Source organism: Neovison vison, chromosome 12 (assembly GCF_020171115.1).
Source record: "Neovison vison isolate M4711 chromosome 12, ASM_NN_V1, whole genome shotgun sequence".
In the NCBI taxonomy this organism is placed as follows: domain Eukaryota; kingdom Metazoa; phylum Chordata; class Mammalia; order Carnivora; family Mustelidae; genus Neogale; species Neogale vison.
Window position 1 is genome coordinate 7,658,499 of NC_058102.1, and position 17,969 is coordinate 7,676,467.

A 17,969-nucleotide genomic window follows, 5' to 3' on the forward strand; every position below is an offset into this window, starting at 1 on the left:
GCAACCTGGCTTCTGCTCCCAATTCTACTGAAATTTTTCTCGGAGGTCATCACCAATCCTTTAATTACTCAATCTAACTGACACTTCTAAGTCAGGAGCTCATTTGGCTTCTCTGCAGCCCTGTGGCAGGTAGTGGGATAGAAGGGTCTGAGGGAACTTGCCAGAGAGACATTTAATCAGCCCTGGGGAGAGTCAGGAAGGGCTCCCTGGAGGACAGGGACACCAGGGCAGAGCCTGAAAATACGAGTATAAGTTGGCCAAGCAGAGAAGGGGAGCGAGGGCATGTTAAAAAAGTGGGAAGAATTCCAGAATTTGTGAAACTGAAAGAAGTTGAACATCCTGGAATCTGAACTGGGAGACGGGTTACAAAGGACTTTGAAGGTCATGTTGAAGAGTTTGCTGTTTGGTGCTCACATTGGCAGCACATATACGAAAATTAGAACGATGCAGAGACGATTAGCGTGGCCTCTGCTCAAGGACGACACACAAATTCGTGAAGTGTTCCGCATATTAAAAAAAAGAGTTTGCCGTTTGGATTTTAATCCGGAGGCAATGGGAATATATATGTGACCTAAAGGAGAGGTCAGTGAGCTTTTTATATAATGGGCCCCATGGTAGGTATTCTAGACTATTGCAACTTTCCACTTCTGCTGGGAAAGCAGGAGAGAAGCCATAGGTCATAGTGTAACTCTGTTCCAATAAAGTTTTCTCTATGCACACTGACATGTGAATTTCATATAGTTTTTAAAGCAATATATTTTTATTTTATTTAATTAAAAAAATTTTTTTAAAGAAAGAGCAGGTGCACATATGCATGAGCAGGGGTGGGAGAAGGGGAGGGAAGGGACATAGGGAGAGGGAGAGAGAGACTCTGAAGCAGGCTCTGCACTGGGTGTGGAGTCTGACATGGGGTTCAATCTCAGATCATGACCTGAGCTGAAATCAAGAGTCACCGACTGAGCCACCCAGACGCCCCCTGAATTTCATATAACTCTTAAAATTCACGGAATACATTCTTCTTTTGAATTTTTTCCAACCACTTAAAAATGTAATAACCACGGGCGCCTGGGTGGCTCACTGGGTTAAAGCCTGTGCCTTCAGCTCAGGTCATGATCCCAGGGTCCTGGGATCAAGCCCCACATCCGGCCTCCCTGCCCTGCAGGGACCCTGCTTCTTCCTCTCTCTCTCTGCCTGCCTCTCTGCCTACTTGTGATCTCTGTTTGTCAAATAAATAATATCTTTTTTAAAAAAATGTAATAACCAGTCTTAGCTCAGGGGCGATACCAAAACAGGCGGTGGTCTGGCTTTGACCTACAGGCTGAAGTTTGCCACCCCCGACGGGAAACAAGGGACTGATGTAACCAAAATTGGGCTTCAGAGGATGGATCAGGGCGGTGTGGTGGGGGGGGGAGTCTGCCAGCCAGAGGGACCGGTAAGCAAGCCGCGGCAGCAATCTGGGAGAGAGAGCACACACTAGGGAGGTGGCGACCGGGTGGGAGCTAAGCAGGTAGATTCGGGAAACCTTGCGCACTGAGAGGGCTTAGAAGCCCCCCCACCACACCCCATTTGGGGAAAGAATTAAATAGCATTGGTGTCTTTTCCAAAAAGAGCAAGGCCCTGAAATGCGAGGATATGGGAAGTCGGTGTCACCACTGTGGAGACCACAGTCTCCACAGGGGGGATCAACCCACGCCCCTTCTAGGTAGAGGCCTCCCAGACCCAGCCCCACCCCCTCCAGGTGTCCAGAGACCCTGCCTGTTCAGGGGAGTGCTGACATACGTCGTGGGCTATTGACAGGGTCATTGTTCACACGGAAGACTTTCGATGCCCTGAGTGAGGCCTCCAGAGAGAAAGACATCACTAGCCGGACAGCCAGTGGGTAGTGTGAGGCAGCTGCTCGTGGGAGACCCTCCTGGGGGGCCAGATGGCTCACAGTCCGCCTTGACGCAGGTGAATGGTGGTGGGTGTCTCGGGGTCCCAGGAGTTGCTTTAGCTCTCCTGCGGAGGCCAGACACCCAGAGAGAATCCCAACTCCTTTGGAACACCAGACTCATCCCGACCCTCTTTGTCCGTCTGTGCTCCCACATAGAATCTCCTCTTTCCAGACCAGGTGATGCCGAGCACTTTCCAAGCTACTGTTGATGAGCAGACACATGTCCCTCCCCCTTCAGGGGCCTCTAGTCTCACCACCAGCTTGTGCAAATCAAAAGCCCTGGGGGCGCCTGGGTGGCTCAGTGGGTTAAAGCCTCTGCCTTCTGCTTAGATCATGGTCTCAGGGTCCTGGGATGGAGCCCCACATCGGGCTCTCTGCTCAGCAGGGAGTCTGCTTCCCCTCCTTCTCTCTCTGTCTGCCTCTCTGCCTCCTTGTGATCTCTGTCTGTCAAATAAATAAATAAAATCTTAAAAAAAAAAAACAAATCAAAAGCCCTGGCCCCTGGCCCCAGGACCTCCCACCACAGGATGGGTAGCCAGCCCTCAGATCTCCTTGCCCCCTGACAGCCTTCATCCAGACAAAATATCTATGTAACCGGTGCCAAGAAGGAGCCTGTGTTTATGACTGATTACTTCTCTATCTCTGAGAGAGGCGGGAGAAAAAAAAATGGATCAGCATTTTTGGGTGGGTGCTGGATTTCTGAGCAGCGCTGTTCTCATTTTAACTTCATCACATGTAGGACCTACTTGAGATTCGTGTGATGAAGTCAAAATGAGAACATTCAGCATGCTTGAGCCATATCAGCGGCTCCGCAAGGAATGGATTAAAATGATGGACCTCAAGTCTAACCTAGGAAGGATATGAGGACCGGTTAAAAGATGGAAGGCCGGTGGCTTAGGGATCCCAAAAGTGAGGAAGAATTGTTATATCAGGAGACTAAAAGGAAGGAGCTAGAAATATAGTTGGAGGTGGAAGTCCAAGACCGAGATGTTAGACATGGACGTTCTATAAGATGTGCTGTATTTGCTGATGACAGGGTCCAGTATATGACAAGGGTAATTATGTGAGACTGGGGCAAGATAGGGGATGTTCAGAACCACGTGGAGTTGGGGTTCTCGGAGATAAGAGGTGAGCTGGGAGGTGTGCGTTTGGGCAGCATAGGCCATGGTGGGCTCCTGCCCCTTACGTGTCCTTTGGATCCCTTCGCTTCTCTACTGAAATTCATCGAACCCAATCCTGTGTCTTAGAATACTCTCTGCCAGAGAGTCCCCATTTATACATCACTCAAGTCTGTCCCCAGCTTGGGCCTTTACCTGCGTGCTCACTTTCCACTACCTTCAGAACTCTGCTCCATGCCACCATCTTTGAGAGGCCCTTGCTAACCCTCCTGCCCAAAATAGCTCCTCCCTCTTCGCTGTCCATTATTCTGCTTCTTTTTCTTAATACACATCAATCTACTTCATATAAATCAGCACTATACTTACTTGTTTATTTATTTTTTATTCTTTAAGAGAGAGAGAGAGCACATGAGGTGAGGGGCAGAACAGAAAGAGAGGGAGAGAGAGAATCCCAAGCAGACTCCATTCCCAGCACAGAGCCCAATGTGGGGCTCGATCTCATAACTCCGAGATCAAGAGTCAGATGCTCAACTTACTGAGCCCCTAGGAGGCTGAATGGTGGAGCCTGGTGATAAGTCAGATACAGCAGATGAAGGAGAAGGAAGATCGAAGGAGGTGCCATGTGTCTGGTGGAGCAGAGATGAATGTGGTGCCATTTATGAGACGGGGAAGACGTCAAGGGAAGGGAGGGAGGAGGAAGAACAGACGCTGAGCCAGAGAAGCAGGAGGGAAACGTAGGGAGTTTTATGTCACAGCCGTCAAGGCAGACACTAAAACCAAATTGAAAGCACCTGTGATAAGCTGAGAGCAAGCCTTTGCCACACATAAGACAGATTCATCATGGAAAAGATCAATGATACAGAAAGAAGCAGGGAAATGACACACAGCCCAATAGAAGACTGGGCAACCAATATGGAAAGGCCATTTGCAGAAGAAAGGATCCAAATTTCTAGTAAAAGAGAAGTTCCATGCCCCTAGGAATTAGAGGAAGGTCAATGTCATGGGCTGAATTGTGTCCCCCTTCCCCAAAATATGTGGAAATCCTGACCCCCTGTACCTCAGAATGTGACTTATCTGGAAACAGGTTTGTCTTAGAGGTGATTAGTTAAGATGAGGTCATACTGGAGTGGGGCGGGCTCATAATCCAGCATGACTGGTGTCCTCCTTAGAAGAAGAGGGCCATGTAGCACCAGAGACACAGGTAGAACGCCATGTGAGGACAGAGAATTGGAGCGATATGCCGAAGGTGGGTGACCAGCACCAGAAGCTAGGAAGAGGCAAGGAAGGATGGTCCCCTACAGGATTCAGAGCCATGGCCCCACGGGCTCTCGATTTCATATTTTAGTCTCCAGAACTGTGAGATGATAAGTTTCTGGGCTTTTTGCTTTTGTTTTGAGACAGAGAAAGAAAGAGAGAGAGAGAGAGCACCCAAGTACACACTTGCAAATAGGGGGGAAGGGCAGAGGGAGGGGTAGGACCTCCCGCAGGCTCCACGCTCTGTGTGGAGCTTGACTCTGAGACCAAGACTCTACCTGAGCTGAAATCAAGAGTCGATGCTTAACCAACTGAGCCACCCAGGTGTCAGTTTCTGGGTTTTTAAAGCCAGCCAGTATGTGGTATTTCATTACAACAGCCTTAGAAATTAATACAGTAAATTAAAATAAATTCAATTAAAATTGAAATGCCTTTTTATTTTTCCTATTAGCTTGTCAAAAAAAAAAAAAACCCAAAAAGATTATAATACCCAGTGCTGGCAAGGATGTTTGAGAATTCCCACCGCAATGGCTGGTTGGAGTGGTATTTAGTGACGCCTATTTGAAGGGCAATGTAGCCCTCCTTGAAATAAAACCTGAAAATAAAAATGAAACAGTCATTTTCCGCTTCTGCCGACCCAGCTCTCGGCAGTTCTTGTCTGTTGTAGAGAAAGGCACGTGTTCACAAAAGAGTTGCATGTTCGAACTTTCTTTGTGTTTTGGTAACGGCAAAAAACTGACAGACACACCATGTCTGTTGAAAGAGAATGGTTCCATAAACTAGCTTGTCTCTCTCAGGGATGATTCATGAAATTAATGGAGCTTAAGCTTCGCAGCCCCTCACTGGCATCAGCTCCTTTGAATGCCCGGAAGGGGCTCCAGCAATTGCTTTATGCAACTCCATCATATTTTTAAGCTTAAGGAAGTTTCCTCCAAATGCATCAGCTTCAGGCCCCATCAAATTCCAATCTGCCCCTGTGTCCTGCATAACATACGACCTCAGTTAAAAGTGAAACAAAGCAGATAACTAGGGAGTGGAGGGTTTCACCAAGCACAGAGAAGGACGGAAATCGACAAGCGAGGCTGTCACCCGGAAGCTCCTGGTAACCTTTCGGTGGGCAGTTCCAGTGGGTGGAGTTCTGGGAAGAAATGGCAGACTGCGGGCTGGGATGGTGACAAAGGGGAGACCATGAGTATGGACAGTCCTTTCAAGACACCTGGCTGCAGAGGAAGACGAGTTGCAGAAGGAAGTCTCGGGAGCCAGAATGTTTTAAGAAGGAAGAGCCTTGAGCCACAGTGTCACAGAAGAGCAGGTGGTGTCCTCGAGGAAGAATAACAATAGCTCTGAAAACACTCGTCCCTTTGGCTGCCCAGCCTCCAAACACTTCTGATTTGGGGCATTATCTCAAGCCCCCAGCTCCCATCCCAGAAGCAGAAATGGATCAGACAACACCCCCCACCCCCCAGGACGGCTGAGGGTGGCGCTGGGGCCCAGCAGGGGGCGGGAGGCACCCCAGAGCTGCCAGGCCAGCAGGGTGTCCAGCAATGGCGATGCCAGTTGGCCATTCCTGTGGATTAGTCTAGGCTGACGAAGGTCTCTCTGTTCCAGCCTACACTGCTTTCCCAGTCTTCCCACCATCCGGTGAGCCATCCCACAGTCTCTCCATGAACCCTTTCCAGAGTGGGCTAGCCAGTTGGCTCCTACTGTTTGCCACCAGGACCATGACTGGTTACGAAGCTTTCCCCAGTTCTCAGGGACATCGAAGGGAACGATCAGAATTCTTCTCGAGCTCATGCTTTTCTACCACCACCTGTTCTCTGAAATCTTCGGCATCTGCTCCCACTTGCTCCCACTAGAATTTCGTAAGAAGTGGGGCGCCTGAGTGGCTCAGTGGGTTGGGGCCTCTGCCTTCGGCTCGGGTCATGATCCCAGGTCCTGGGATCGAGCCCCACATTGGGCTCTCTGCTCAGCTGGAGGCCTGCTTCCTCCTCTCTCTCTGCCTGCCTCTCTGCCTATTTGTGATCTCTCTCTGTCAAATAAACAAATAAAATCTTAAAAAAAAAAAAAAGAATTTCATAAGAAGTGCTATTCAAACTGGCACAAGAGGTATGGGTTTGTTTATTGCGGGTTCAATCTTGGGCACTGTCCTCCAGGACCCTGGAAGTCTACAGATCCCTGGGCAGATCCTTTTGGATAGTGAAGTAACCTGCCAGATAGATTCTCATGAGAAGATTCTAACACTCAGCACTTGGAGCTTCCGTTCCCTGTATAAGAGGTAAAAGGAGGCATGCCTGGGTGGCTCAGTTGGTTAAGCCGCTGCCTTCGGCTCAGGTCATGATTCCAGCGTCCTGGAATGGAGTCCCACATCCGGCTCCTTGCTCAGCGGGAGCCTGCTTCTCCGTCTGCCTCTGCCTGCCTCTCTGTCTGCCTGTGCTCACTCTGACAAATAAATAAATAAAATCTTAAAAAAAAAAAAAAGAGGTAAAATGATTACGTGGAAAGGGTATGAGATTTGGAATCAGGAGACTCAGTTCGAGTCCATACTTGCTCTTAAATACCTGTGCCCTGAGGCACGTTTCTGAATTCCACGGAACCCCAATATCCTCATTTGTCAAAGGGGCATAACTGTACGCCTACTGACAAGCCGTCTGGGTGACCCTGGGTGCTGTCACACCCTAGCTCCTGCTGAAGAAACTGTCAGTTCTTATGAACACGTTTTTATGCTTTATTTCTGGAACCTTGGAAACGTGGACGGAGGGAGGATCAGGGCCTGGAGCGAGGGCAGCCAGTGCCAGTGGCCAGTGCCGAAGGGCTGGGCTGGTGGGAAGTCACGGCCACCCACGCTTCTCTGGAGGACAGGTTAAAGGCAAGGCGTGGACAGCAGAGTGACAGAAACCCAGAGATCTGCAGAAACTAGAGCCAAGGGTCCGGGATGATGCAGTAGAAGCTTTGAGCCTGCAGGAGTCACGGAGCAGGAGAGGCGGAGCCGCGGGCCGGGGCGGTGGTGGTGGCTGCAGGCGCCCGCGGTGTCTCACCTCATATCCCCTCTGTCCTCCTTAGTGCCCCCCGCGGGTGCAGGAGATGGTTCCCCGTGACGGTTCTCGCCTCCAGTCCCTTCCTCGTTCTGCTTCTCAGCCTCGGGGTTTCTTCCAGCCGTGTGGGAACCCGCTCAGCTCTTTGTGCGGGGGTAACCCAGACGGGCCGGTTTAAAACCCCAGGCCTGAGGGAGTCAGTGGATAAACCACCCAGGAGCCCAGGGCAGAGGTGGCTCAGCGGGTCCCCAGCGGCCCACAGGGCATCCTGCTGGTGGCTCTCCTCGCTTCCCCGCTCTCATTTTCTCTCTCCCCCCCACCCCTCCAGGAAAATCCTTCACAGTTAACTACCAGGCTCTTGTCCCAGGGTCAGGGAACCACCCCTCCTGTCCCACAGGGGCAGGGAATCGGGGAATCGGAGTGTGGCCAGCAGCTCGAGAAGGGAGAAGCAGACATGGAGAATCTACTGCAGGTGCTGGGAAGCAGCAAACACAAGCGGGACAACCAGACGAGGGCCTGTGGCCTCGGAGCGACACTCCGGTCTCCCCAGGCCGATTGTGAGGGCGGGGATGACTTCTCGGGGGCCGAATGCCCAGTGTGTCTGGGGGGAACCTGAGTGCTTCTCGGCCTTTCGACCTGAAGGCAGCGGGGCAGACGTCTCCTCAGGACAGCTGCCATCGGTCCGGCACCTACTGTGCGCCCAGCTGTGCACCAGGCACTTCACTCGGTTTTTTCTCATTCTCACGACAACTTGGAAGGGAGGTGACATCCTCCCTTGTGCGGTTGCGGTGTAAAGACAGACATGTAGACCAATAGATTACAGAGCCCAGAAAGATGTCTTCACACATGCAGTCAATCGATTTTTGACAAAAGTACCTTGAACATTCAACGGGGAAAGGACAATCACCTGAACAAAGGATGCTGAGAAAGCTGGCTAGTCACGTGCGAAAGAATGAAGCCGAACCTTTACCTCACACCATATACAAAAATGGACTGAAAATAGATCAAAGAGCTAAATCTAAAACTATAAAACTCAGGCCCCTGGGTGGCTCAGTGGGTTAAAGCCTCTGCCTTCGGCTTGGGTCATGATCCCAGGGTTCTGGGATCGAGCCCCGCATCGGGCTCTCTGCTCAGCAGGGAGCCTGCTTCCTCCTCTCTCTCTGCCTGCCTCTCTGCCTACTTGTGATCTCTGTCTGTCAAATAAATAAATAATCTTTAAATAAATAAATAAATAAATGAACAAAACTATAAAACTCTTAGAAGAAAACCCAGGGGCAAATATGACCTTAGGTTTGGCAATGGGTATTTGTTTGTTTGTTTGTTTTTGAGTACTTTTATTTTATTTATTTTTATTAATTTCTTTTCAGCATAACAGAATTCATTGTTTATGCACCACACCCAGTGCTCCATGCCATCCATGCCCTCCATAATACCCACCACCTGGCTCACCCCAACTTCCCATCCCCGCCCCTTCAAAACACTCAGATTGTTTTTCAGAGTCCATAGTCTCTCATGGTTCACCTCCCCTTCCAATTTCCCTCCACTCCCTTCTCCTCTCCATCTCCCCATGTCCTCCATTGTTATTCCTTATGCTCCACAAATAAGTGAAACCATATGATAATTGACTCTCTCTGCTTGACTTATTTCACTCAGCATCATCTCTTCTAGTCCTGTCCATGTTGCTACAAAAGTTGGGTATTCATCCTTTCTGACGGAGGCATCATACTCCATAGTGTATATGGACCACATCTTCCTTATCCATTCGTCCGTTGAAGGGCATCTTGGGTCTTTCCACAGTTTGGCGACCGTGGCCATTGCTGCTATAAACATTGGGGTCACGACATCTGTATCTTTGGGGTAAATACCCAGTAATGCAACTGCAGGGTCATAGGGAAGCTTGTTTGTTTGTTTGTTTGTTTAAAGATTTTATTTATTTATTTGACAGACAGAGATCACAAGTAGGCAGAGAGGCAGGCAGAGAGAGAGAGGAGGAAGCAGGCTCCCTGCTGAGCAGAGAGCCCGATGCGGGGCTCGATGTGGGGCTCGATGAGGGGCTCAATCCCAAGACCCTGGGATCATGAACTGAGCCGAAGGCAGAGGCTTTAACCCACTGAGCCACCCAGGTATCCCTTGGCAGTGGTTTCTTAAATGGGGGACCAAAAGCACAGGTGACAAAGACAAAATTTTAATTTTGTCTTAAAAATTTAATTTTAATATTGATTAATTTAATTTTAATTTTCACCAAAATTAAAAACTTTTGTGCATCAAGGGACATTCCCAAGAGAGTGAAAAGACAACTCATAGAATGGGAGCGAAGTTTTGCAAATCATAGTAAGCAGGATAAGCATTTAATATCCAATTATATAAAGAACTCCTCTAACACATTGTAGAAAACCAACCAACCCAATTATAAAAAGGGCAAAGAACTTGAATGGACAGTTTACCAAAGACATACAAATAGCCAAGATGCACATGAAAATATGCTTAGTGTCATTAGTCGTTAGGAAAATGTAAATCAAAACTACAACGATATACCACTTCACTCCTTAGAATTTTTTTATTATTATTATTAAAGGAGAATAGTAAGTGTTGGCAAGGATGTTGCTATAAATTGAATTGTGTCTCACCTCCCCAATTCATATGTTGAAGTCCCAGCCCCCAGTATGACTATTTGGATAAAGGCTCTTTAGGAAACAATCAAGGTTAAATGAGGTCACAAGTGGGGCTTTAATCCGATAGGACTGGTATCCTTCTACAGAGAAGAAGAGCTCTCTCTCTTGCCCTCTTCCCGTGCACACACTAAGGAAAAGCCATGTAAGGACATAGCCAGAAATGGCTGTCTACAAGCAAGGGAGAGGGTTCTCAACAGAAACTGAATTTGTTAGGGGTTCCTGGTTGGTTCAGTTGGAGGAACATGTGACTCTTGATCTTGGGGTCATGAGTTTGAGCCCCACGTTGGGTGTAGAGATTACCTAATAAGTAAATAAGTAAATAAATAAATAAACATTATTAAATAAATAAATAAACTTTAAAAAATTGAATTTGCTAGGACTTTGATCTTGGACTTCCCAGCCTCCAGAACTGTGAGAAATAGATTTCTGTTATGTAAGTTACCCAGTCTGCAGTGTTTTGTTATAGTAGTATGAATTCACCATATGATCCCACAATTCCATTTCTAGGTATACCCAAAGGAATTGAAAGCAAGGTCTCAAGGAGATATTTATACACACAATGTTTTTGCAGCAGTATTCATGATAGCCAAAATGTGGGGGGAAAAAAAAACCCTACGTATCCATTGACAGATGAATACACAAATGAAATACGGTCTATACATACAATGAACTACTATTCAGCCTAAAAAGGAAGGAAATTCTGACACATGCTACAATATGGACAAAACTATAAGACATTGTGCTAAGTAAAGTAGGTCAGACACAAAAGAACAAATATTATATGATTCCACTTACATGGGGTCTCTAGAACAGGCAAACTCCTGAAGACAGAAAATAGAACAGAGGTTACCGGGGGCTGACGGGAGAGAGGAATGGGGAATTATCGTTTAATGGGTACAGAATTTCTGTTTGGGATAATGAGAAAGTTCTGGAAAGAGTTGCTGATGGTTATACAACATTTTGAATTTACTAAATGCATTCTAAGTATACTAAATTATGCACTTAAAGTGGTCTCATGCTATGTAAATGTATATTTTACCACAATTTTTATTTATTTTTTATTTTTTCAGATTTTATTTATTTATTTGTTTGAGAGAGAGACAGAGAGAGAGGGAACGCAAGCAGGGGGAGTGGGAGAGGGAGAAGCAGGCTTCCTGCTGAGCAGGGAACCCAACACGGGCTCAATCCAAGGACTCCAGATTCATGACCTGAGCCGAAGGCAAATACTTAACAGCTGAGCCACCTAGGCGCCCTTCCCAAGGTGTTTAAAAAATTGAGCTCATTGCATAAGAATTCAAAATACAAAATAAGTAAGAGACTCAGACTGATGGAGAGACCCGACCCCAGTCACGCGTCTCAGTGGTGGGCTGCCATGTGCACCCAGGTTCATCTCGTTCCAAGACTGCCTCATCTCCACCATCCCAAGTTGCCTCTCGGGGGCGGTCAATGTAAGGGGAAAATGAGATGGTGGAGTGAAAACCCTCTGCAAATAGTTATGGGCTGTACACATGTCAGGCTTCCCAGTCAATCATGGAGCTGTCCCTCCAAGTCCCAGTTTATTCAACAGCTCAACTCTGACCTTCAACAGATTAAGAACTGAGATTCTAAACAACAAAACAAAGCGAACCAACAAAAAATACCAGGTGTTTTCTCCACTCCTTCCCTAAAGACCACGTCTTTCGGAGGGAAAAGAACCAAAGAAAGGAGTATCTGGTCACAGTTTAAAATAAAAAGATTGCCCGGGTACCTGAATGGCTCAGTCAGTTAAGCCTCTGACTCTTGATTTTGGCTCAGATCGTGATCTCTAGGTCGTGAGATCGAGACCCACCTTGGGCTCTGTGCTAGTGTTGAGTCTGCTTGAGATTCTTCCTCCCTGTGCCCCGCCTTCCCTGACGTGTGCGTGTGCACACGGTGCATGCATGCTCTCTCTCAAATAAATAAATAAATATTTAAAATAAAATAAAATAAAAAGATTGCTACTCTAGGCCATGGATGATGGCCCCGCAGGGTGGCCAGGCCTCTGCAAGGGATGGGGTAAGGTAGAATCATCATCATCAAAGACTAAGGCAGGGTGGGCTGAATGCTCTGGGTGGGGAAGGGGAGAGGCTGGGTGTCAGTTGGGACACCAGGGAGGACCACAGCAGCTTTGGAGTCCGACGAACCTTGATTCCAATCTTGCCTCTACCATCCCTTATGGTGAGAACTTACACTGTCACTCATGCTCTCTGAGCCTCAGTTTCCTGATCTGCAACATGGGGCAGTAACAGCACCAACTTCCTAGATTCTATTTTTGTGAAGATTAAGTGTGTGGTAGAGTTCCCACCCTTGCCTGGCCCATCAGTGAATAGTAGGTGGTAACGGTAATAAACAGTAGCAATGATTACCAAGCTCTTAGACTCATATATAAAAAGATTACACAAAAATAACTTCACAGCGAACCACCGCTATTACAGGGATGAGAAAAAATACTCATATCGATACCATCAGTGTAATACTCCTTCGCAGGGGCCCCCCCAAGCCCCGACCCGCCGGTTGGCTTGGTAGGCATGAACAAAATAAAAGCGAGGGCAGTTGATTTTCATTCCTCTGTTTATTTATCCAACCAATGAAGGCACCAGGGTAGGCCGTGGAGATTCAGGGGTGAACAGGACAGACTGAGGAGCTCTCCTGGAGCTTCTGAACGAGGAGGCGAGACAGACTGTAAACAAGTAATCACATAAGTGGCCGAGACAATTTAGATAACTCTAAGTGCTATGTAGCCAACAAAGTGGGTTGATGTAATAGAGTGAACCGGGTGGCCATTTCCACAGGGTGACAGAGGAAGTCCTTCTTGAGAAGGTGACAGCTCAGGTGACTTCTAAGACTTTCAGAAGCCAGCCCGGCAGAGATGTGGCAGGAGAGTCCCAGGCCAAGGCCGTGGGGCAGGGGCTGACTCCCTCTAGGGTGGCTGGAACTCTGTGAACACCAGAGGGGATGACATTCTTTCTTTCTTTCTTTTTTTTAAAATCTCTTTTTAATGTTTGCCTTAATATAAAACAGCTGGAATCTCATACTTGTGTCTACATTTAATCTGTTCCAATATGTTGGGTTTTTAAAAAATATATTTATTTATTTGAGGGAGAGAGTGCGCATGAGCAGGGGAGAGGGGCAGAGGGAGACAATCTCAAGCAGATTCTGTGAGGAGCGTGGAGCCTGATGTGGGGCTCGATCCCATGACACTGAGCTCACGACCTGAGCTAGAATCGAGAGCTGGGATGTTTAACCAACCGAGCCCCAGGGTGCCCCCATTATCCCTATTTTAAAGGTAAGGAACACAGGCTCAGGGGCGTGGTCAGAGCCCCTCATGGGATGGTGGCAGAGTCAGTATTTCAACCCAAGTTCATTTGACCTCTCCCCATAGGAGGACCTTGGGAATCAAGGCCTCAGGTAGAAATGTGAATCGGAGTGTAAAAATACACAGATGATGCCGGATCCTCAGGAGGACGGGGATACAAGGAAGCAAGAGGTGCCTGGGAACCCGGATAAAGCAAGGAGAGAGAGAAAGTCTGCTGAGCCTTACGGCTTCTGCCGTCTTTGTGGGGACATGCTGTGGCCGCATGATAGGACGGACCGCCACTAAGCGTAGTCCCAGGGGTCTCCGAGATGAGCCGCGGTGGGAGTGGAGACAAGGAATCCCGCAAATGAACTTGCTGAAAAGCAAAGATTTGACAGAGGCGCAGTGGGCTCCTCGGGCATGTAAGAGCGCTTATGGAAGAGGTAAATTGTGAGGCTAAGGTTTCACCAGCTTGAGCCACTCATCTTGGTAAATGGAGGCTTTTGAAAACTGTAGACAGTTTAACTGCTAAGGGGGATGATTTTTTCCCGATTTTAAATACAAGAGAAAACATAGCAGGAATAAACAAAAACAGTTATAAATGCTCCATCATGTCATCTGCCCGACTGCAATCTCATTTTTGCGTGTTGTCTATTTTTACAGATTGTCGCAGTCACGTTGCCTGTGATGATTCTATTTCCTCTTGGCATCGTGTAGTAAATACTTTCCAGTGTGTCTTCGTTTTTACGGTTTTCGAAAAATAACATTCCACCCTCTTGAAGTCCCGTCGTCTGATTATTCAGCATTTTATTAGCGTTAGTTTGTTTCTATGTCTTTATACCTTCGAGGCAATTGTATTTTCAAGAAGATCCGAAACTCAGGGAGATTTAATCATCAGTGGGATTAAAAAGAGACAGAGTTGGCAGGTGTAACTTTCTTTTTCCACTATCTTTGCCATGTTCTCCAACAGCTGTGGAAGAATGGAGATGCTTCCTGAAGGATCTGGAGAATATAGTTTAGAAGACCCACGGAACGGGAGCTGGTTGAAAAGGTAGAAATTTCCAGAACATACAGAGCTGGGCCCCAGGATTATTCTTTATGATACTTTCTGTTATCGGGGCTCCTGGTTCTTAAAGGAGAGGGGATTAATGAAGTCATTTCAATGACTCAAGTGATGCTAAAGGCCTACACAGTGGGGGGGATAGGGAGGAGAGTAGACTTAAGTGATGTAAAGTTGAACTTGAATCGATAGGGCATAGTGGCGGTTGCGCAAATATTGAGGAGGGGGAAGGTGGCATTAAAGATGATTCTAAAGTTTTTCACCTCTTTGACAGGAGGGCAGTGTCTTTAAGCAAGATAGAGGCAATCCATGACGAGACGAGGAGTTTGGCAGAAAATAGAATATTTAATTATCAAGGCATCTGAAAAAAGTTTAGTTCTCCGGTAAGTATAGGATGATAGGTTCTACGTTGGTGTAATGGATAGTTTCATGTCTCAGAATCCAAAATGTAGACACAATTAGTTTGAAAAATTGCTACTCTGAGGCTACTCTGACTGAAGGGGAGGAAAAGGGACACTTTGGCGAAAGTGACCGTGCTGTTTCAGACTTCATCCTAGCCTGGGTTTAGCTAGAAATATGCCCTCACTGTGGGGGAGATGTCAGAAAGTTCAGAGAAGAGAGGAAGTCTCCGTGCTGGGGGCCTTACAGGGAGGCAGGTACCCAGTGTGTATTTACAGACGCCTGGAGGGGGACCTGCCTTGAAGGGCCTGCTCTGAGGCTTGACTGGATGAGGTGGGAGATATTCCTTGAAGGAGCACAGAGGACGGTCTGTGTGAGGTTCTGCGTTCCAAGGGGTGAAGCCCAGTTTAGGGAGCCCAACAGCGGGCTCAGCAAAAGGTGTTTTAATGGTGTTCAAAATTGGCCCAAATAGAAAGGAAAGAAGGGGCATCTAGAGAAAATATTGTCCCTAATTCTTTCACAAGAAATGGAGTTTCTAGTGAATTCTGATTTAGAAAGAGCCTGACTGGGGCCCCCGGGTGGCTCAGTCAGCTAAGCGTCTGACTCTTGATTTTGGCTCAGGTCATGATCTCCGGGTCATGAGATGGAGCCCAGGCTCACAGACGGCATGGAGCCTGCTGAAGATTCTACCTCTCTGTCCCTCTCCACCTCTTCCTCTCCCTCTGTAAAAAAAAAAAAGAAAAGAAAAAGAAAGAAAGAAAAAAGAAAAAGAAAAAGAGCCTAATCAAAACATGGGACAAAAACAAAGAATTGAAAAGATAGACAAAGGACTCTTAGAAGAGTGTTCTGTTGGCTGAGGAAATGAGTGAAAACTATCAGAGGACACTATAATGAAATGATGAGCTTTTTAGGAATGCTTTAAGAGTGAATAAGGAAAAGGTATGGGGCCACTGGTAGGGGCAGGAGAGGATAATAACGAGGGTTGAGAAGCAAGTTGCTGGCTGATTTTTCTAGCAGAGGGGACACTGAAAGGATGTTGAGGGGGAGCCTAGCTGGCTCAGTCGGTTAAGTGTCAGACTCTTGGTTTTGGCTCAGGTCATGATCTCAGGGTCGTGGGTTAGAGCCCCATGTTGGGCTCCGTGTTCAGTGCAGGGTTTGCTTGGGATTCGCTCGGCCTTTCCCCCGACTCTCTCTCTCTCTCTTTTTCTCTCTCTCAAATAAGTAAATAAAATCTTAAAAAGGAAAAGAAAGGAAAGGAAAGGAAAGGAAAAGAAAGGAAAGGGAAGGGAAGGGAAGGGAAGGAAAGGAAAGGAAAAGAAAAGAAGAGAAAAGAAAAGAGAAAGGATGTTGGAGAGTTCACAGCAGCACTAGGAATGATGGGGAATTGGGCTCAGAGAACAGGCAGCAGCGGGGACGCAAGCCAACATTATGCCACAAAACCAGTTTGGGGAGGTGTTGGCTGTTGAGGCTGTTGAACACTGGATGTCATAACCCATTCTACCACCTGCACTGGGTCCTGGGTGCTGCCAGTGCTGCCGCCCACAGCCGCAGTCGCTGGCAGGGTGAGTGTCTCCAGTGGGGGTTAGGTAATCTCTTTGGTTCCAGCTGCGAGGACGTTGGAGGAGCCAGGATTAGGCATGTTCTGTGATGGGAAATGAACTCTGCTGCCTTCCAGGTGGGGAATTTCTCAACCCCTGGACGGGGCATCAGACTAAACTAAAGACTCAGTTCAGGCTGTAGCCAGGAGACTAATGACAGTGTGACCAGTCAGAGGGAATTACAATTATTTTAGAGAAAAATGAAGAGGGCCTGGGCTCCGTCCACGGCAGTGGAATGGAGAAGAGGGTACAGATTTTCAGGAGAGTCCCGTGGTAGAGTGAATAGCATTTCGTGATTAGACGCAGGGCAAAGGAGAGGAGGGTACCTGAAATACTGTCTGAATACCTGTGGCTTCAGGAATTGGATGAGTGACTCTGCTATGAACCAGGCTCGGTCATCCAGGAGGGGGAGTTTGGGGAAATGATAGGTCAGTCATGGTTGACACCCTGAATTTGAAGAGTCTACAAGACACACAGCCGGGCATAGACAATGGACACATTTGGATACTGTTATCTGACTATGGTTAAGAAGCTGTCTGGGGAAAGGAAGCTCTGATTTGTAGCATTTCCTAATTTCTGTGGTGTGAAACACACCCACTCTGGTCAATTTCAAACAGCCAAAGCAAGATTACTGAAAGCGGGTTTGGGAAGAGATGTGCACAATCAGCTCTTGGGAGCCCACTGCAGGGTCCGGCGTGCCATCGTGACTATGGGAGAGGATGGTGTCTTCCAGACAGCAGAACCCTGGGAATAGAAACTTCAGGGCCGATGGAAGAAGGGGAGCCCCTACAATGCACAGGAGTTGACAGGAGGAAAACCAAGGGAGAATGGGCCCTCCAAGATCAAGCTCTCCAGAATGAACTTCCATATTCATTCATTTTCTCAGCAATCTCCTACTGGACTGTGAGCTCTTAGCGGGAAGAGATTCTTGCTGACTCAGCTGTGTCCCCCAGGTTAGCACCCAGCAGGCACTCAGTAAATAATTTCACTGATGTCTCCAGGGAGATTCATGTCCACCAGTTTCACAAGGCGCCACAAGACTAATTGGATATAAACGTTACAAGATGTTTGTGCTCAATGTTAGGGAAAAACTCCCTAGCCTCTCTCGAAGTAGACCCATCCTGTGTCGTCTGTCCCACAACCCCCCCATTCTTCTGGAACTATTACCCTCCGTGCCGGCGGAGCTCTCTAGGCAGTCACTGTGTTCCACAGGAATCTACAGACTGGCCCAGCTATGGGCGACTGGCCCAGCTATGGGCACCTGACCCAGCTGGGATTTGGAGAATCAGAACTTAATGTCTCCCACGTAGCCCCTGGGGGAGAAGTGGCGGCATCATTTTCCTGCCTTCTGGGGCTACTGAGAATAGCGGGGGAATCCCAGCGGCCACTCCCTGGTTCCATTCATTCTTCTGTCCAAATGCATCCCTAGCCCTTTCTCTGATTACATTACAGAGCCCCACACCTGCCCCTTACCTCAGCAGAAGCTGGATTTCAGTGTTCTGCAAGCAATAGGACTGATTAATACTCAAGCAGAACTCGCCAAATGCGTCATGTCATCTATCTGAAAATCCGTGCGTTTCCTACCTTAAG

The 17,969-nt window shown here is 47.7% G+C and overlaps 1 non-coding gene across 1 annotated transcript; it reads left to right on the plus strand.

Annotated features, from left to right (window-relative positions):
- Positions 1-406: 406 nt before the first annotated feature.
- LOC122892792 lies at positions 407-513 on the plus strand. Its single transcript, XR_006381479.1, has one exon. It is a non-coding gene; the product is annotated as a U6 spliceosomal RNA (small nuclear RNA).
- Positions 514-17,969: the final 17,456 nt, after the last annotated feature.